This window comes from Gopherus flavomarginatus, chromosome 3, assembly GCF_025201925.1.
Source record: "Gopherus flavomarginatus isolate rGopFla2 chromosome 3, rGopFla2.mat.asm, whole genome shotgun sequence".
NCBI classification, from domain to species: Eukaryota; Metazoa; Chordata; order Testudines; family Testudinidae; genus Gopherus; species Gopherus flavomarginatus.
Window position 1 is genome coordinate 104,122,651 of NC_066619.1, and position 21,828 is coordinate 104,144,478.

The window sequence follows — 21,828 nt, forward strand, 5'->3', positions numbered from 1 at the left end:
GCAGCTCATGGGGGTAGGAGGTGGAGCTGCTGGTGTGGGGCTGTTCAGTGACCTCACATCTTTCCGGTACTCTGTACTGGCTAGAAATGTCTTGCAGGTATGGGGTCCTGGACAGTACTGCCACACTTGCACTCCTGATCCCATCATATCTGACTGGATAACCATGTGCAGAGGGATCACTCCCAATGCGGTCGAAAAACAAAAAGGTTTCTTGCAACTTGGAATGTCTGTAACCTACTGGATGAATCAAAAAGTGAAAGACCCTAATGCAGAACTGCAATTGTTGCCCAAGAACTCTCGAGGTACAACATCGACATCGCTGCTCTCATCAAAACAGGATGTGCAGATGAAGGCCACTTGAGGGAAGAGGGTGACAGTTACACTTTCTTCTGGAAAGCAAAACCAGCAAGCATCAGCCGAATACACGGTATTTGCTTTGCAATCAAAAACCTTCTAGTCAACTGCCTGACTGAGCTCTCCATCGACATCAACAAGCGCCTTATGACCCTCCACATCCAATTGGTCAATAAGTAATTTGCCACTATCATCAGTGCATATGCACCAATCTTGAAGCTGAAGAATAACAGAAAACATCCTTCTACACTGACCTCAATAAAATTTTGTCATCTTTTCCAAAAACAGATAAGATAATCCTCTTAGGGGACTTAAAAGTTGGAAGGGAGGAGTGGGCAAGTCTAATCCTTCTACTCAGCAAATGTGCAGAGCACGACCTTGTGATCACAAACATGTTCTTCAGACAAAGCAATAAGTATAGAACAACTTGGCAATACCCTCACTCAAAATAGTGGGACCTCCTAAAGTACATCATTGTAAGACCACAGGATCTAAGAGATGTCCAAATCACCCCATCATAAGAGAAGCCTATGATTGCTGGACTGACCACCACCTGGTGAGGTCAGTCACGTCCATCAGGATTGCACTGAAACACAAAAAGCAATCCAAATCACACAGATGACAATACAACATCCAAAGGCTTCAATCCTCATTGCACCAAGAGAACTTCCAAGCACTCTTCAGTGAAAAACTGGCCACATGCACACCTGGAAATGACAACACAAGTGTCAAAGAAGACTGGGAAGCCGTAAAACAGACCATCCATGAGGTTTGCGAGGAATCCATTGGCTTTGCTACCCGCCACCATCAGGACTGGTTTAATAACAATAACAACAACAACATTGAGACTACAACCCTTTTGGACCAGAAGAGAAAAGCTTTTTGCAACTAGCAAAACCAACCACTATCTAGTCAGAAGCAGAGCTCTTTCCATCAGCTCAAAGCTGAAGTTCAAAGGAGGATCCAAGAAATCAAAAACAAATGGTGGGAGGACAAAGCAAAATAAATCCAAACATTTGCTGACAGACATGATACGCAGAGGTTTTTTGTGAGACAAAGACCCTGTATGGACCAAGCTCATGTGGCCTCACACCTCTGAGATCTGAAGGGTCTTAAAGATAACAAATCCATCAAAGACCACTGGAAGAAACACTACCAAAAGCTTCTAAACTGAGAATCAACTGACTGATGACACCCATTGACTTCATCCCTCAGCACCTAATCTGGGAAACTCTTGCCAACCCACCAACACCTGAAGAACAATAAAACACCAACTCCTGATGACATACCAGCTGAAGTACTGAAAGTAGGGGGAGAAACAGTGACAAACAAGCTTCACTTGCTGCTCCTCAAAATCTGGCACACCAAAGGAATCCCTGCTAACTTATGTAATTCTAACAATGTCACCATTTTCAAAAAGGGAGACAGGGACGACTGTGGCAACTATTGAGACATTGCCCTCTCTCCATTGCTGGGAAGATTCTTGCTAGATTCTTACTAAATTGCCTGCCCCCTCTTGCAGAGGAAGTATTTCCAGAATCCCGATGCACCTTCGGACCATCCCAAGGCACAACCAACATAATTTTCACAGCCAGGAAGATCCAGGAAAAATGTCAACACCACCACCACCAGCTGTATATGGTCTTTATCCATCTGACCAAAGCCTTCAGCTCTGTCAACTATGAGGCTCTGTGGAAAATCATGTCAAAGTTTGGCTGCCCAAGCAAATTTATCACCATTGTAAGACTCCTCCCATGACTAGATGACTCCATCCTGTGCAGTGGTTCTACCTCTGAGCCCTTTGTCATCCGAACTGGCTTAAAACAAGGTTGTGTACTGGTACCCACCCTTTTCTCCATATTCTTAGCAGCTCTGGAAACACTCACCCAAGATCATCTACCACAGGGCACTGGCATCCAATAATGGATTGATGACAACCTCTTCAACCTTTCTCTTCTTCATGCCAGAACTAAAGTAATATCAGCAACAATAACTGAACTCTAGTATTCAGATGATTGTTCTGTAGTTGCGCACTCAAAGGAGGATCTACAAACAGCCCTTAATTGCTTCTCTGAAGCTTACAAAAGCCTAGGGCTAACCCTCAGCAAAATGAAAGTTCACCACCAGCCAGTCAAATCATCAGACCCAGCAAAGAAGCTCTACATCGACAAGGAAGAACTGGAAAATGTAGAAAACTTTGCCTTTCTTGGCAGCCATCTCTCACAGTGGGCAGACATAGATGTTAAGATTCAGCACAGAATTCACAGTACCAGCCTTGCCTTTGGCAGACTGTCTCACTGGATGTTCAACAATCACAACGTAAGAACACACACTAGCCTTTTACTTTATAAAGCGGTGGTAATCTCAACTCTCCTCTATGGCTATGAGACTTGGGTGACCAACAGAAAACATCTGAAAAACCTGGTTTTAATATTTGACCTCACCCTGATGGATAAAATCCTATTGCCTTGAAAAGGAAAAAAACAAATGAAGACTCCATGCAAATTACAACAGCCTAGAGAATATAATAGAGTATGGCAGCCTCTCTGTAGACTCTTTTTAACCATCATATAGAATTCAGTCATGTATAAATTTTTCCAGTGAATAATTCACATTTTAGTAGGTGTCTGATTTACAACCACACCCACAGAGCACAGCAAAGTGAAGAATGTTCATAAATACACATCAGTCAGAAGACAGGCATAATCATTACTATGCCTGATAAAAAGTGACTTTTTATTGAAAAGCAGAGATGGGCAAGGTTCAAATCCTCTGATCTAATTTCCTCCAGATTTACGGCAATTACAAATCTGAATCCAGAGACAATTTTTGTGATATGACATCTCTATCCATGCTGGAAAACAAATGACTGAACCTAAAACAACTGAGTTTTAACTGTTACATAGCCATGCAAAAATCAAGGACTGTCCATGACATTATTTAGCACACCTAATAATCAACTGAAGCACCATCATGTAAGGACGCAAGGTGCATGTTAGCTGAGGTGCATCAAATTTTTTGTCCTGCAAGATTAGTTATGTAGACAAGTGGTAATATTTTCAATAGCATCTAATTGACGTGGGGGGCTAAGTCCCATTTTATAAAGCAGCTAGGTTACTTTTGAAAATGGGACTATTGAACTTTGGAAGATTTACTTCAAGGCCTAATTCATACTGGCTGGCACTTAGACATTGTCATTTGGGAAGATTTTATTTTCACAACAATTCTAACAAATCGGAGAAAGTATTTAGGAAAGGCGTCAGTATATCTCCAGGCATGTTATTCATTTTGCATTTAACATATGCATATATTCAAAAACAGTGCGGTTTGCTGACACTCAAGAAATACTGAGATGCTGTGAAGTACAAAACCAGAAGATTTGAAAGGTGTCTCTTTTCTGCTCCTGTGTTACACTACAGAGCATAATACCAGCTCATACAGTGACATCTAGTGCAAGTGACAGGGGTATAACACTATTGCAAGTCAAGACACGCTTCCTTGTTAATATTACTTTCATTTCCAATAAAATGAGCTAATTCAATAGTGCTGAAAGGCTCCCATTTCTTTTAGACCCCAATTTGCATGCATATTCTAATTCTCATTTGAATCTATTAAAAAAGTAGCAAGCTTATGGACCATGATCTCTGCTCAGTTCATCACTTAACAGTCAGGATTGCTGGGTCATTAATATCAATAATGAGCTAGAACTGCAATTAGGGTCTAAATCAAATATGCCATGAATTACTGATTTATTATTATGTTTGTCAGTACAAATATACCATGGCACAGCAGACATGACTGCAGAACTGGTGGTATTACAGAGGTATTTCAGATTTGCCCATCTTTTTAAAAAGCATCCAGGAAGAATATTCACTGAGGCTAATATTTTATTACTGCACCAGTTGTGTGAAAGACATGAAAACAGAATAAAATAGTAGAATCCGGCTAATTTGTATCAGTGCTGGAAGATCTATTGCAAATTACTGAATATTGTCAATTAGCAAGTAATTATTTTGCTTTCCTGTTCATCTGGCCCTGTGACTCTCCTCTTTAAACCCTTTTAACTGGCTTCCCCTTACACGATACGTCCAGTTTAAACGCGTTCTCTTAAAGGATCTACGGTGGACTCTACGCTATCCCATTCCAGAGCTTTTTTTTTTTTTCTCCAAACCATATTTCCCCAGGCAAACATTCCATCAGCAAGACCAGCCTCACTACCCCCATTTGTTGTCTTCTCCTACTCCTGCTCTGTGCCTTTTCCAAGAGGAAGCCCTAGGACAAGAAGTCTGTAGCAGAGCCAGGCACCAAACCTACATCTCCTGGGCCGGATTCTCCATTGTCCTGCACTTTATGTCATCATTTACACCTACGCAAAGCGTGTGTAAAATATTACTTAATGAAGGCACGGAAGTACCTTGATAGGCACTGTCCCTTGTGATCCCATTTACCAAGACTTCACCCTTCTCATGCAAAGCCCTCATAAAAATTCAGTGCCATGATATCCAAAAGAACTAAGTTAATCAGACAATTAAAAAAAATAAATAACCCTGCAGATTACTTCAAACTGGATTTCTCAGTGAATTCTTTCTTCTCTGGATTTCTCTCTGATTGTATTCTCTTTAGGACAGACTGTATATTTGGGTCTTGTACAGTCCCAAACAGAGTTCACGCTTAACAAATAATTATTACGTATGATATATATGAAGTCAAACACTATAAACCATGGGTAAGGAATCAAAAAAGTACTTAGCTCAGTTAGCTTCAATTTATTGTAATATTTCAAAGTATATTTATAAATAAACAGCTATAAAGTTTTAGCAATAGCAGATATCACACATCAGTCTGCTATTAAATCTTTCAGAAGTGGAGAGACTTTAATTTTTGCATGTGAACTAATGAAATGCAAATTAGCTCAAGTTCTGACTTTAACTTTCATTTATGATTAATTACAAATTATCTTGATTTGAATCTAAAGTATATGTACAAAGCCTTAAAAAAATGGAACTCTGGGAAATTTAATTTACAGAAGAGAACTAGTTCACCGCAGATTATCTTCCACTCAGTTTGATTTTTTTTAAGCTTGTTTACAGAGCTGCAAGGTGCACTGCAGGTTTGTGATTTGGAAAGCATACTGTTCATGTGGACCCTGCTGGCATGAACTAAGAATTTCCTGGTGCATTTTAACACAGTCAGCACTATGTTAAAAGTGCACAAGGGCACTTTTAACTTGTGCCAGCAGGGTCTACACAGACCAGTTTGTGTGGAACACATTAGTGTGCTTTAGAAATCACACCCCCATAGAATGCATTGCTGCTCTGTGTAGACAAGACCTCTGATGTTGCCTTTGCAGATTTCCAAGCAGTACAATACTTTGAAGAAATATATGTAGCATTTTCTGTATTCTATTGGGCAGGGAAGAAAGCACAGTTTTCCTGTTCTAATAAATTTGACACTCAAACATGAGCAATGAAAGAAAAGCTAATTTTGTGTGCGCACACCCCCCCTTCAATCTAGAGCATTTATTTGTGTTTAGATTGAATTATGGAGTGCAATACACCCATGCAAAATTTTAAACACATGAAGTATCAGTTTTATATATTTGAAAAGCAACTTACGTCTCTCAAAAGAAAATCACGCACTCCAATGCAAAGCATAACGTTCCACCTTCCAGAATGAGCTTAAGAAAATTGATTAGGCTTGCAGAAAGTCTCTAAGGGCACATCTACCCTGCAATAAAACTGCAGCAGCAAGTCTCAGTGCCCATGTAAACAGATCCAGGCTCACCCTATGGCACTAAAAATGGCTGCATAGACTTTCCTGCTCAGGCTCTGAAACCTGGTGAGGGGGATGGGTCTCAGAGGTCAAGCAGGAACATCTACACTGTTATTTTTAGCACTGTAGCACAAGCGTAAAGGGCCCATACTGTTCTGAGGGGTCCTTACTGAGAAAGGGTACCTGCTGGGATTAGGAGCCAGTTTATGAGTGTGTCTTGCATCTAGAAGCATAGAGACAAGGGCATAGTCAGTTCCCTACTACCAACATGGAGATCATATATACCTGGCGTCCCCTTCTTTTCAGTATACAGGAGTTCCTTCAGGAAACTGTCTCCCTACAAGACTCCTCTCACATGGACCCCATCTGTTGAGCTGGAAAGGTGAGAAGTAGCCACGGTTCATGAACTAGTGCAGCGAAGTGCTTGCCTGATACAGTGGCATTTCTGAGGGAGCTGCTAACAGTGAGAGCAAGGAGCTGAAGGGAGTTGACATTGCGTGGAGATCTGTCTCCGTCCCACCATTTCCTGTGGACTGTGTGGGGAAATGGGGGTGATTAGGAGCAAACATTTAAGCAAGGGCTCTGATGATGGCTGGTGATTGTGAGTTACACTTAAAACTTACACTTACAAGGAGTGGTGTTGGTGATATTTTGTTTTGTTTTGGGGGAGAGGTTAAATAATCTTGAATAAATTGTATTTTTAAGGGAAGTCATATGACAGATTTATAACTTTATAAGCCTAATAACTGGTTTACATTTTGAAGACTCTCTTTATGATAAGCAGGGCTATCAAGGGAGATGAGGAGTTAAGCTTGTTTACTTTATTTTACAATGAAGTGTTTTGTTTTTTAAAAGAAGTGCATATCAGAGCTTACAACAACCTTTGCCAGGCCTCGCGTGGAAGTTACAAATGATGCAGACATAAAACAAAATCTTTGCTCTCATATGTGGTTAAAATTTACATCCTAATGGACTAGTTCTCACTGAGAATTAATGAATACAAGCAGACTGAAGTTTTTACAGTGAATTGAGAGTGGACAACAAGGAAGTTTTTTTAAAAAATGAACACACACAGCACACTTTCAAAAAGACACAGCTCAAAGAGGATTTGTCTAATTAACCTCTTTAACTTTAAAAAAAAAATCTGCTCTGGGCAGGGACCACAAATTAGGAGTGAAGTTTGTGTTCAATGTGAGGTTATCAGCATTATTCTTGTAATGGAAACTGTCTTCTTACCTTTACTCTGGAGCCGCCCCTAAGCGTACTTGTGGTCCTAGGTCCTCCTCCTAACCTTTACAGTACAACTCTTGGGCTCAGCTGAATGCATTTTAGTCTTTAGCAATTTCACTTTCAGTTCTCCTGTGCTGAGAGATTGGGGACCAAGAAACCACTGCATCACAGAACATGGAAAAATTCAAAAGGATAGAACGCAGGTTCAGTCTGGCCTTATACCTAATCTACAGAAGTAAAGGTTACAGAAAGCAAGAGATTACAGTCTGGAAATACAGCAATAGCCTCCCTGAAGATTCTGCTGCCAATCAGGGTAAGAAGGCACCGGGCAGGGATCTGGGACAAAGAGTGCATCCTTTCATGAAGGTATAACTTCAAGGTTCAGGATTTCAACTCTACCAGCATTGCCACTACTATGGTAGCCTATGTTCCAAACCAGGTTCCTGAGGTATAATCCACAAGGAAGACACATAGCAATCCTATGAGGATAGAGGGAAATCTTGGACTGGAACAAAGATTCCTCTTCTTACCTAAAGAAAGGTAATATGAAGAAAGATTACGAAGTCATTTTTACCTGAATGACATGCCTGCCCTTTGCCTTATTGCCATTTACCTCTAGACATCTTCTAGTCAGAAAGGTCAAAACTTCTATAGTTCCACTTAATTGCCATGGGATGATTCACGCTCAAGGGCTTCCTTTTATCTGGTCTCTTATCTTCAACATTTAAAATTATATACCACCCTTCATCACTGTCAATGTCATAGGAGCTGCATCAGCATTAGCAATGGGCAAGTCACAAAAGGTTTGGTGGTTCACTTCAAATAAGCATCCAAAAGTTCAGCAGTTTATCAAAGTCATTTTCATTTAGAAATCAGGCTCAGAATCATGTAAGAATAGACTCTTCCATTGTATTTTAAGTATCTCCACTTCTGACGGAATTTGGCCAAGACAGGCAGAGAAGCATGAAAAGGAGAAATAAATTAACCAAATAATTTCAGTAGCCCAAGAGGATGGAGAGCAGGTTTATTTTTTGACAAAGATTAGAGCAAGCTGTTGTTTTATCCATTCCCAGTCAGTGTCCCTAGTAGTCATAGCAGCATCTTCTACCAGTTTACTTTTTAGAGAACAGCAGGAGAAAGGTCAGGACAAAACTAAAAGCTTGGATCAAAACACCTCTGAATTTTGCTAATCTTCAGATCAAATCTGGCAAAAAAAATGACTCTGCAAAATCATCCCCATTAAGTTCCCTCTGATTTTTCCTATTGCAGGAAAAGATACTTAGGACACTGGATTGCTGCGGCTGCTCCTCCTCCCACTACTTCAATCACCAGTCAGCCATCTCCTAGCTCTGCCTACTTTGGGGAGGTCATGGAGTGGTCAGAATACAGATTAGTTCTGGCAAAAATATGGGCAGGCTGACAAAAATAGGGGGGAGGGCTTTAAGGAATAATTTTTCAAGTTAGTCAGGTGCAGACTGAGCACTACCAGAGCATTTTACATGCATTCTGCTGAACATTTTCTCTCTCTCCCACTCATGAAGAAATTAATCTAAAACTCACCAGAATTTATGCACAGCCCTGCATCTTATTAAAAGAATTGTCCCTGGCAACATGTTTTACTTGTTGGCAACTATGTAGTGGAAAATTTATTTTTTCCCACCCTCTCATAACTCCAAATGTCTGAAGGGATTTTGGCTTAAACTTCTCCCCCAAAAATGTACCTTCAGGGAAATTTTCAGTGCAATTTTCCATACTTGGAAAATTTCAGTGTCAGTGAGGAATGTTTCTGATTGTGGTTGTAAACAGAAACTGTTTGGCAACCTTTCCAGTGTTTAAAGGGTGTGGGGTGAGGGAGTGTCATTAAGATTATATTAACTATTACAGGTTTGATTTAAAAATGTGTGTAGAACAAGACTTGGGTAGGTAACAGACTCATACTGAAATTTAACACAGGAGTGTGAGAGGAAATTAGGGGTACATAAGCACATAGCTAGACTTTGCTATTGGATGATGGGGACTATGGATCTTTGAAGAGAGATGTGATTTTTTTTTTTTTGCACAAGAATCTTGAAGGACTAAGTCTTTTTTTTTTGAACAAGTCAGCAGCAGCACCGTGTTCATAATGTAAATCTCACTGCATTAGCCAACTAGTGAGCGTCAATCTGGTGCCAAATGGAAAAACTCTCTGGTTGTGGAACTTCATTCTGACTCAGAGCTCGCAAAACAGTGGCCTCTTTCCCCCTCCCCGCCTTCTCAGAGAAGCTGCCAAGCATGTCAGATTATTCATGTGAAATTATGCTTGATGGCATTGAGATGTGCACTGCTGTCATCTAAAGGCTGTTCTGCAGCTGTCAAGTCCTTTTTACTCAGAATCTTCTGTAAGAATCCAGCCGTGGTCCAAGCAGGTGAACGGGCCTTTATCGGCCTATTTACCAACTAAAACTGAATAATTAAACCCTGACAAAGTGAACAAAACACATAACAATCAGAGGTGCTGAGAAGGAAAATTAATCCCATCCTCCAATTATCAACTGTTTAATACCTTCTGTTGACCAGTAGATGAACAATTCCATTAAAATCCAAGGGTCCAAATCAATGCTGGTGATGATTTAGCCAGCAATGAATATCACCCTAGATTTCAAACCCTGCTGCCAGCAGACAGGAAATGGGAAACAAGTTGGAATGTCAAATAAAGGTGTGTTCATACAAACAAAGGTGGTATGCACATATTTATACCTCAAACTTTGCTGTGCCATTCTTAACATTTCTTCTAATGTCACAGTTTGACTCTCTAGAACAATTAGGCCTTTTCCTTTTACAGTGTTACCGCCCTTAGTAAAGACGTTATTTACCTTGTGAGCTCTGTTTTCCTTTAGTCTTGCCACAGTTCAGTCCATGCTAGAACACCACCAATCTCTCCCAGGTTTTCATTTTCTCACTTCCCATACACTCATCCTTTGACCTGCAGGCAAATGAAGCCATTCAAATATTTGCTTATCTTGTCATCTGTTGCCATCAGACCTTGCAATTCCTGTCATGCCCCACATGTCAGTTTAAAGCATAACGTCATTAATACCTCCAGTTCACTAATGGATGCTTCACACATGAATGCATTAATGAAATGTGTTATTGTTTTCCCTCACAGGACATTAACAATCTCGCTCACGCTGAGCCCCTGAAGCCCTGCAGTGCTGCTGAAAACCACTAGCTATCAAATGAACCCTCAGTTACGCCTCAGTAACTTTAAGTTCAAGTTTATCACTGAAGCGTCACTCATGTGAAGAGAAGATACAAGCCTCTAAGGTCTTTTGGGCCCAGCTTCAATTACCATAAAGAGTAACAGGAGGCAATAGCTGCAAAGGAAAAAGCACCATCGTATAAATGAAACCCTGTCAAGATAAAATAGGAAAGATCTGGGTGTCACTGTAGTGATTTGTTTCTTGTTTTTCCCCTTTGTCTATGGGCTGATGGTTTGAATAATGAAGACAGGATTGGTTTTCCTCCTAGAATATACAAACATGTGTGCTCTAGTTTCCGGATAGTGCCACTGACATATTAAGAGGGACTGAAGATTCTGTACACAGGCTAGATTTAAATTAGATTTTTTTTAAACCTAAAATAAATAGTTCCAGAAGACTTGTAAAATGACCCATAGCAAGTTATGCAGCCATCATGTGCAGGTTACCTAAATGAGGCCAATTTTCTTCTGTTTAGGCTGCTGTTTCAAAAGGATTTGCTAAAGGAAGAGGACGGTAATGCCAGAATCTTTTTCTGTAATTAAAAGGAGGATCCTAGCTAAAACAAGCTTTTAAAGGGGAAACATACTTGCCGGCCCCTGTATAATTTAGTACACAGACATTTTTAACCCTTATTACAAACGGGCAGTGGGATAAAGAAGTCCTGACCTCAGCATGGGGACACATTCCAGTTCATCTCCCTTAGTTGTCATTTTACTGTTCTGAACTCCTTATATCCTTCTTTCCACTAAGTGCCTGTGTCATTTGCATTAATCCCTATAGTTCTGGAAAGATTTTACGCATAAGGAAAAACAACAATCAGTAAGTGTCACTGCGGCTAGTGCCCACTCTCACAGTGCAATCGTTCTCTGGGTCATTTTTTACTCTGTTTTAAGAGGACTTCTCCCTGAAGGCCTGTGCTCTATGCAGAGGCCCCACAGCATATGGCATACAATAGGTCTAATACATCTCACAGAACAAGTCATGTGTTCTGAGCATAAGCCCGCATTCATAATTAGCCAACTTGTCCATGAAATCAGGAGCTTCCTGTGACATTAACACATAGTTGTCATCTGTCAGATTGCATAGGTTATCTTGAAACCAGATATAACTCTTTCCACGCTATCTCAGAATAGTCACTACTCTTCATTCACAGCAATTTAAAGGAAAGAGGACTATATCTTTCAGCTTTGCCATACAGAATCATTTCTCAGACTCATCTGCTCCCATGCAACATCCTCATTCAGGGGCATTTGCTTTTTTCTGGTATTCATTACGCAGGGGGCGGGGAAAGGTTGGAGGGTGAGCAGTGTGAGGGAAAGGGGGTAAAACATGCGTCAGCAGATGAGAGTTCTTTGCTCCCCTATAGATTTATCAGTCAGTCCTGTATCCTCTTCAGGATCTTGAAAATTAATGATTGATTGCAGATTCTTTGGCTCAGTATCACAGTCTTTGTCTACAACATCCTAATCTTTTCCTTTTATTGCTATTAGCTAATCAATACACCCCATAAACCTATGACCGCCTACTGCTATTACACATGTTTCTGGACTTCATTTTTTAACATTTCCAACCAAGCATTTTTCATTACCTACCCATTTCTTTCTCTTATTTGCTAATGGGATGGCTTATGCAGAGTGGAGTGTTCTTAACCTATTCACTGCCAAGTAACATAAAGAGGAACAAAAACATTACACTCAGCAAGTGCCTCCTGGTGTATCCTTAATGGATTCTAAAAATATAAATTCACATGACAGTGGTATCCATCCTGCTGGAGATGAATTCTACTTGCTGTACAGACATTGCTTATTTTATATCCAGTATCTAAATTTCTTAAAAACATATAGTTCCTGGTCCTAAGTATGCTGAATGTAAAATTCTTGCCTATGTTTTTGCAAAGTAATCCTAAAGATGTGTTTTTGGAAAAATAACCCTTGCATGTATCATCAGTGGTTGCTTAATGGAGAAGGAGGATGCTCCAGTGGTTAGGGCACTACCCTAGGACTTGAAAGACCCACGTTCAGATCTGCCACAGACTTTGTGTGTGAAATAGGGCAAGTTACTTAATCTTTTTATGTCTGAGTTCTCCATCTGTAAAATGGGCATAATAGCACTTTCCTACCTCACAGGGGCGTTTTGAGAGTAAATATGCGAAAGATTGTGAGGATCTCAGATACTACAGTGATGGGAGCCATATAAGTATCTGAGGCCATGGCTACACTAGAGAGTTGCAGCGCTGGTGAGGGGGTTACAGCGCTGCAACTTAGGATGTGGCCACACTTGCAAAGCACGGCCAGCGCTGCAACTCCCTGGTTGCAGCGCTGGCTGTACACCCGGTCGAGCCTCGGGTGTAGGAATTCCAGCGCTGGTGATCCAGCGCTGGTCAGCAAGTGTGGACCCCACCAGCGCTTTTATTGACCTCCGGGGTATAAGGAGGTATACCAGAATTCCTGTCCACAACAAACTGGAAGAAAGGGAGAGCTCGGAGTTCAGCCAAACTGCTTATTTAAAAAACAAACATAGCTCCTGTTTGCTGAGCGAGCGGAGGCAGGCAGGGGAATTACTTTGGAATGTTCACAGCTGTTTGCTTGAAGAGAGAAACAGCACTCTCACACGGCAGAGGGGGAGGGGGAAGTCCGTGTTGAGCAGTTGCTTATCTGGTCTGACGGGTATTTAGCAGTACATAATTTGCATTTAGTGAATGAGAGAGGAGTGGGGGAAGGGAGTTAGAACTTTTAAAATGATTGAAGGTAGGCACTGTGTATCTTCCAGTCCTTAGAACTTGGAAGGCAGGGAGCTGAGAACAGTGTCAACTCCAAAAATCCATTCTGTCTGTCTCCTCCACGCTCCCTGTCACATTCCACCCCACCCCCCTCATTTGAAAAGCACGTTGCAGCCACTTGAATGCTGGGATAACTGCCCACAATGCACCACTCCCAACAGCGCTGCAAGTGCAGCAAATGTGGCCACACTGCAGCGCTGGTACGAACACAGCTGTAACTACCAGCGCTGCAAAACTATAAGTGTAGACATGGCCTGAGATACATACATATGCAAAGCCTGGAGGAAATTAGTTCTCCTGTAAAGACATAATTTACTCAGCAAGCTAAGAATGTTTGTACCAGGAAGAGCTATGGTTTAGTGTAAGCAATAAAGTCTTTCCCCACGTTTTCCCACTCTGCATGTGAAATCCTCCTGGCACTTCCAGGATCATTGGTGTGTTCTGTAATAACATCAATCACCTAACAAAGATACCAGAAGTACCACTGTAGCCCACACCAGTTATGATATCTGGGTTGTCACAGACCATATCATTCTGTGACATCATCTTTGTACTAGGAAGTGCAGAGAGGATTCCAGAGATGGAGAAAAATCATTATAAAGAGCTCATAATTATCTTCCCCGTTGAATGACCAAACACAGCCTCAATAGGAGGAGAAATATTTTAAATGTTAAAAACCACAGTTTGACAACTAATGGTGCAGCTCTTGCTCCCCTGAACGCTTCTTATTCATGGAAGATCCTCACTGACATCTATGAGATTCCTTACATGAGCAAGAAGTACTCATTATATGAAGAGCAACTACTAATTTGGGCCCTTAGGGTACGTCTACACTACCCTAAGGGCCCAGGGATTGGCGGGTAGTGATTGATCTACCGGGAATTGATTTATCGCATCTAGTGTAGATGCGATAAAAATCGATCCCCGATCACTCTGCCATCGACTCCGGAACTCCACCGTGGCGAGAGGCGGAAGTGGAGTCAACAGGGGAGCGGCAGCGGTAGACTCGCCGCCGTCCTCATGGCCAGGTAAATCGACCTAAGATACTTGTGTAGCTGAAGTTGCATATCTTAGCCCCCAAGGATAGGTCTACACTGCAGGGGAGGCTATTTTGTGCACAATATTCTCGTGATGGAGTGTACAAATCCCACACAGGGCCCAAAGGGTTAAAGGACAATATTGAGCCCAGGTAGCCCTGCCCCTCTGGACCTGCAAAGTATGCTCCTTCTGGAGAGGAAGCTTGAAATGGAGCAACCCAGTTCAGCCAGAGGGAGGCTGTGAAGGAAGACAGACCCACCCTAAGGACTTCTAGACAAGGGTACCAAAGAAGCTTCCCTGCGGGAAGTAGAGCTGCACTCTGAGCCCATTGGGGGCTGAAGGTTTAGTTGCCTTTTCTTTTTCTTTTGTTACCTTATATTGGACTTGGAGCTATAGGGGAGAGACAGATGGTAGGAAGTGACCCAGGGCGGGTAACTGAGGGAATTCCAGGATGCTGTTGAATCTCATAGGCCATCGGTTGGAGTCCAGTGGGAGTGGGAGGATTCTGGCTCCCCTACCTACGGTCCCTGCTAGCCATAAGCCACATTCCAATGTCACCTCCCTCCTCCCGATAAGAAGAGGGTAAGAACATGGCAACGCAGGGGAAGCAAAACCCATCCTCAGGTGAGAAACTGGACAGAAGAGCCTTCCCGCTGAGAAGCAACACTGAGTGCACTATCCATTAGACCACCTGGCCCCACAAGGGCTCTATTACAATTCTTTTAAAATAAAAACATGCACACACAAAATATCCATCACATATTAGAATTTGCTCTCCAGAAACTATCCCGGTATGTGCATAACTAGATCTAGAATTACTGTTTCATTAGTTTCAGAGTAGTAGCCGTGTCAGTCTGTATCCACAAAAAGAACAGGAGTACTTGTGGCACCTTAGAGACAAATTTATTTCAGCATAAGCTTTTGTGGGCTTTCATTAGTGACTACCTGCATCAAAATGTTTACCTCTACTTTTGTTTAACATTTTCTGTGTAAAAATCCATGGCCAATTGTTGTTTACACTCTTTGCCATTCAAACATGCAATACAGCTACTTGGGCAGGGAAGGGGTTCTCTTTAGCTGGCAGTGCCGGCCTGAAGCTATTTAATTCTCAATATTTTCAGCCACGGCAGCATCTAGCGAACATTTTCATTGGAACAGTGCCCAGATGTGCTACATTAATTCAGGAAACTACCTTTTGTTGGAGAGCATTAGAAATTATTACCCACGAACCCTGCAGTGCAATATATATTTCTAGAAGTGCATCCAACTTTCTGTTGAATGTTACTAAGGCCATATTTGTACAGGTATTCAGACTTGTAAAGATACAATGAGAGTTAGGTGCATAGATACCTTGTGGGATTTTCAAAAGCATCCATCTGCATCTTTTGGAGCCCAAAATATCTTTAAAATTCTGACGAATCTCCTCAGATCTAAATACTATGGGTGAAGTCCTGGCACACTGAACTCAATAGCAGTTTTGTCATTGATTTTAATGAGGTGAGAATTTCACCCTAAGCCTTTATATTACTGGTAGCAAAAAAAAAGAAAAAAAAATTAAGGTGAGCAAATACTTAAATATTTCCACATATATTAGCTTCAGTAATAACATTCAGCAGCTGCATGGGGGGATACTATAATGTTATGATGTGGTTCTCCCCGGGAAATACAAGGCTGAGAAAAGGAAGACGTCTGGCTATAGTGAAGCTGCAGGTATGTGGCCAAACACCGTGGGGGAGGGGTGACCCAAAAAACCTCCTAATCCAACTGGCCAGGAGTTGGAGATGGGTTACAGGAATCTCCTGAGTCTAGTGTGTACATTCTAGTTCACCAAAAAAATATTGTATGAGGGGGTCAAATGAAAGCCTGTGTCACATCGGTCAGCTATATTATTGTGAAATTTATGTACAGGTGTTGTGTAAGAGACTGGTTACAAGCAAAGGTGAAAAATGAGTTTGCTGTCCAAAAAGAAATATTTATCTAGCTGGCTGTTTATATGTATCTTAAGAACTGCAAGTTTCACAACAAGTCTCCTTCTACTAGTCTGAACCGAATGCAAGTGAAGGATTGTGAAAAAATTTAAAGAGACAAAAGAAGCAAGAAAGAAGACCGGGGGAGAGGAGGTCAAGGATTTTTTCTACAATATTTGGGGGACAAAGACAATGCTTTGTCATCTCTCACCTAGAAGTTAAGTGGACAGTGAATTTACTTCACAAAAGTGGGATCTCAACCAGGCTTGGTTGAAAACTCTGGTAAGAACTTTAGGTAAGATAAGTTTCTTTAAATAAGAGGATACATATTGGGAAGAAGACACCATTTTGTGGAGCAAAATGTCATGCTACAAGGAGGATGCTCTCACACATATGGTGCGTTCAAGGTCACTGTGTGTGGAGGGCACCATTTTTCTCTCCAAAATGGCAAACTCCATGCTGTCTAGGGTCCTGGCAGGAAACACTTCATTAAACAGGGCCATGCCAAAAGTTTGGAAATCCCTATCCAATATCATGGTTCATCTCTGGGATCAGTGTTATTCAGTCCATTAAGTCTTCTACCATCTTAGAGGAACAGCAAATATTACTAAAAGCTGGATCTTAATTATAAACAGCTAGGGAAAAACAATCACAAGGAAATGTGAGGATCTTCTTCAGATGCAACAATCAATAATCAATTATGACAAAAACACAGAAGGTGTGGGTGTATACTACTAAGCTTTCCTTTTTATTAAAGATAATCAGGAATGATACTGCTTAATTATTCACAAAGGTTCTTCATAAATTGTAAAAGACCACACTGACTGGAGAATGCGAAGAGTTCTCCAACAACAGTGTCCACGGTGTCTAGAACAGGATTGCATGACTGTTGGACTGTGCATATTTCTGGGACTCACAAACGCACATCAATATACAACTGTACTTTGGTGATAAGAAGATTCAGAAAATCGAATGATGAATACTTATGTTTACTAAAAGGCAAGATGAGAGGCAGCCTACATATAAGAGGAATAGTATTAAGTAGTTGGGACAATAGCCAGATAATAAAACAGTGCAACTTCTCTTAAAATGTTGTTCTTGTGACATATTAAATTGCCGGTTTAGCTCAATAATTGACAAAGTTCAGAGAGCTGGGGTAGCAGTAGAGCTGACTTTATATTACAAATAATTCTTATAACTGACAGCTTTGTAACTGGAATGTTGTATTTATATTAAAAAAAAAAAGTATTGCCTTTCACCCCTGAAGACTGGAATGAACGTTCTTACTTAGATCATTGGGAAAAATATCAGTTAGTGGTCTCAGACAAGTCCTTAATCTACCATAATGCCGTTATAACATTATGAGATGCAATCCAGACCAGTGAGGAGCTGTGTCACCACATGGCCTGCAACCCAGGGTACCTCACAATGTTTTGCAGCTATGTCTCCCAGCCTAGGCTCCTCACAAACAGCATGCATGTCATACCCCAAGCATCTGGTCCAGCAGCTCTGATCCCAGCAGCCTGTCAGAAAACACCAGCCACAAACTGGCTTCCAGCAGCCTTGGTTACTACATGCAAGGTGACCCTAACACACTCCCAGTCCCAAATTTTCCCCCAAAAAGTGTGTTATGCACTGTCCAGCCCTCTCCTGGACTGTCCAGCTAGACTAGGTCCATTGCCCATGTAAGGGAACAATATACAACAACTTGCTTCTTTTAAATGGAGTTATCATGCAGCCCAGTTTAACCACAACAGTGGATTAGTTTTGATTAAAGAATAAAATACATTTATTTAACACAAGAAGATAGGATTTTGAGTACAAGTATAGTCATTCAAGTCAGAAATGGTTACAAGAGAAATAAAGATAAAAGGCTTCCTAATACTAAAACTTCACAAACTAGGCTTGGTTCAAAGTAAAATTCTTACCAAATGCATCCCCACCGACAAATCTTCAGGTCAGGAGCCCTCTCAAGGTCAAAGAGCTAAACTATTTTGTTTGTCTTCTTAGGTTCAAGAGAGATGGATAGGGAGAGAGAAACTGGGTTATTTTGCCCTTCCCTTTTATAGTCCAGTCCCCCTTGGAGATGCATTTTCCTAAAGGTTATCCCTCAAAGCAAAGTTTATTGAAACTGTAAAGAAGGTGACATGTCAGATGGTGAAAGAAGTTACATTCTGTTAAATTTTACCTCTGTTTGCTGAAATGCAAATTTTCCTGGTCTCCTGCATTCTTCCTCACTGTCTCAGGACTCTGTTTCCAATGTAAATGTAAACTGAGGTAAACACACATTCCTTTGTTTAAGACCTGCTTGCCCAGTTTTGTCTAATCAGGGCTACATGGGTTTGAACATGTTTCATCAGCATCATTCAGGGAGAATTCCTAACTTTATATATAATGTTGCTACATACATTCCACCATGATATTATTGACCAGCAAGTTATTAGTTTTCAAAATGATACCGTACAAGGCATATTTTGTACAAAGATTATTACAGTAGTGTGAACGGTGTGATTACAGAGATGCATTCCATCACAGCCACTCACCCACTTTAAGAGTGGGAGAATTGATTGGATCTGCATGGTGCTGGACAGCTTCAGACTGAAAAGGGAACTGTATGCAAAGGTAGACTCCTCCTTCTCTTGAGCTTTCTGCCACTCACTGGCCAGCCAGAGGGAGATGGAAGTTGATTGGTTCTTTGCTCCCCACCATCATTAATAATTACCCTACATTGCTCAAGCTTCTTGCCCCATTTTAGCTGAAAACACCCTCCATCCCAGTAGTTAGATACTATAGGAACTGTGTTTTTAGGATCCTGTGGGTGAGACTTGTTTTACGGTCAGGAAGGAATGTTTCCCTTTGGGGCCAAATTGGCTGAGGCCCGATAGAGGCATGGTTAGATTAAATAGGAATACGATTTAGAAATTTAATACCAAGAATGTGTATGACTGTTTAGTTTGTCAGAACTTGTGTCCAGTGCAGATAAAAGGACAAAGGGGCCAGTGCCCAGAAATAAGAGAGACCTGGAATTGTGTTGGTGGACCTCAGGCCAATGGGAAAAGGGGAGAACTGAAATATTCACAGATCAAGGTCCCTCTTTGGTACCTAATGTCCTCTTCACAGGGAAGGGTGAGAGAATTCAGCAGAGCGGGCTGAATCACAAGAGTAGGCAGAGGATTGCTATCGGCTATATGATAGGAACCCTGTATAGCCTGCATGGAACCTACTTAAATGCCTGGTAAAGGGAGATGGAGCAGATAACACTGCTTAAACCATCCCTGTGTCTGTCCTCATTGACCTGCATGTCCTGATCAATGAACAGTCCCTGCTGACAAAAGGTTCAAGTCAGGAATAACTATTGTGTCACAAGTCAAGTCTATGGTGCACTGGCAGAGTAGTAAGAGCAGAAGGCCAATTTCAACAGTGTTGTGTTTCATGAAAACTGTTCTTGCTACAGCAGAAAGCTCAGCAGCCCTGTATTCATTACAGAGACAAAATGTTTGGATACTTATTCCAATAAACTACTGCACCAGAAGTTTATTAAACAGTCAAAGGCTACAGAATAAATTAAAGAAAACCAGAAAAATTAACATGGTATATACTGTATTTGCAAAGCTGAGCAGTTATTCTCATCAGTAACAATATTCATACACTAACACTTAATAATGTAAAGGAAAGATAACAGAACTAGTTTAATCTAGATTTATGTAAATACAGCTCAATTGGAATAACAAAATATTTGACCTTAAAGATCAGTTAAGTAATTGTCTCTAATCTCTGAGAAATCAATGCTAAATTCAACTTTAAGGCAGTTCTACCTGCTTACTCTAAAGTTAATGAAGTTGAACTTGCTTACACCTTTGCTGACTTTGTCCTTCATTGTCAAAATGTAATGTTCTGCAAATTCTCAGACTAAATTTAGGAATCATTCTCAGCAATGTTTGTTGTTTTTGACATAGAATTTCACAGTCAATCATTAGTCAAGGCTTGTTAATTTGAGAACTTTGACCAGATTTTATTATAGCTGGCACACATATCAACATTCATATTAAGGTTGCCTAAGCATTTCCATTTTGAAGGGCATTTTCTGATGCTTATAGCTTTGTCAAAATTTTACCTTTCAGGCTGAATTTTTCCAGAGTTAGTCTCTGCCTGAGGATGACTTTTTTTTAAGTTTGAGCAAAACCAATGCAGCCATTGTTGAGTATCAAGAGACTACGGGAGGCCGTACACTTTTTCCATTAATGTAAAAAAATCAAACAAACAAAGCACTCTTTTTCCTGAACAGTTCCAGTGTCTCAGTGGGAACTGTAGGAACTTGAGATTTGGCACAAACTTGAAATTTGGCACAGAGCTAGTGTCTAGGTCAGAAGTACTTTGGACATTTACACTTTTTAAAACATGATTTTCCATCATTCTGTTGGCACTGCCTATACAAAAGTAAAGCAAGTGAGATTTTCAGTCTCAGAAAGTATGTTTGGAATGAAGCATTGTGCTCTCACTATCCATAATGACCAGGGCACAGATTAAGAAGGGATATGGCATACAATAGTACAGCCTACCACCATTTCTCTCATGTGGCTATCTTATGTTTCAGAATTTTAGCTTTTCATTTTAGAAAGAAAGTCTCTTGCCTTCTGTGCACATGTAACATTTGAAAAATTCGTTGTTTTTAAGAGTTTGTACAATTTAGGGGGAAATTTGTACTCCCCTTTACACAAGTGTAAATCCACAATCATACTAGGTTTCCAAAAAAGTAACAGAAAACAGGATCTGATCCTTCTACAAAGAACCCTCTTGTGTGTACAAAAAACAGAGAAATGGTTAAACAAAAAACCAAGAAATTGACAAGGTCAATTACCCAGTAGAAAGGCATCTTTAACTAAAGGTCAAACAAAACTGTACTGGAAATCTTAGGCACATAGTTGCTGAAGACATGGGGTGAAATCCTGGCCCTACTAAAGTCAATGGCAAAACTACCAATGATTCAGATCAGTCTAGAATGTCATCCACTCTCAGAGTTTATGTTGAAGAGCCTTGCATAGATCATATAACCCAGGATCATATAACCAAAGAAACAAAAACAAAACAAAGAAAAAAAGCATTTAAAATTTATAAAGAAAAAGAGGATAGAAGTTATAAAAGAGAAATAATATACCAACAAAATTTGGTAGATATCTGGAGATGGAATAATCCTTTAGGAAAATATTATAATTTAAATACCTCAGGGATTGATCATAGTATCAGTGTTTTAAAATTTTCTAATACCCTGAAGAATAAAACCTCACATACTAACACTGGAACTGTGGCATCAGCAGAACATGCCCATATAGCTAACATAAGCTAGGACCAGGAAATACTTTCATATGAAACTTTGCAGAAATAATAGTTTATTCTAGGAAGATGCCCATTTTAAATATGTAATAAAGACAGAATCCCATGAATACTTTAT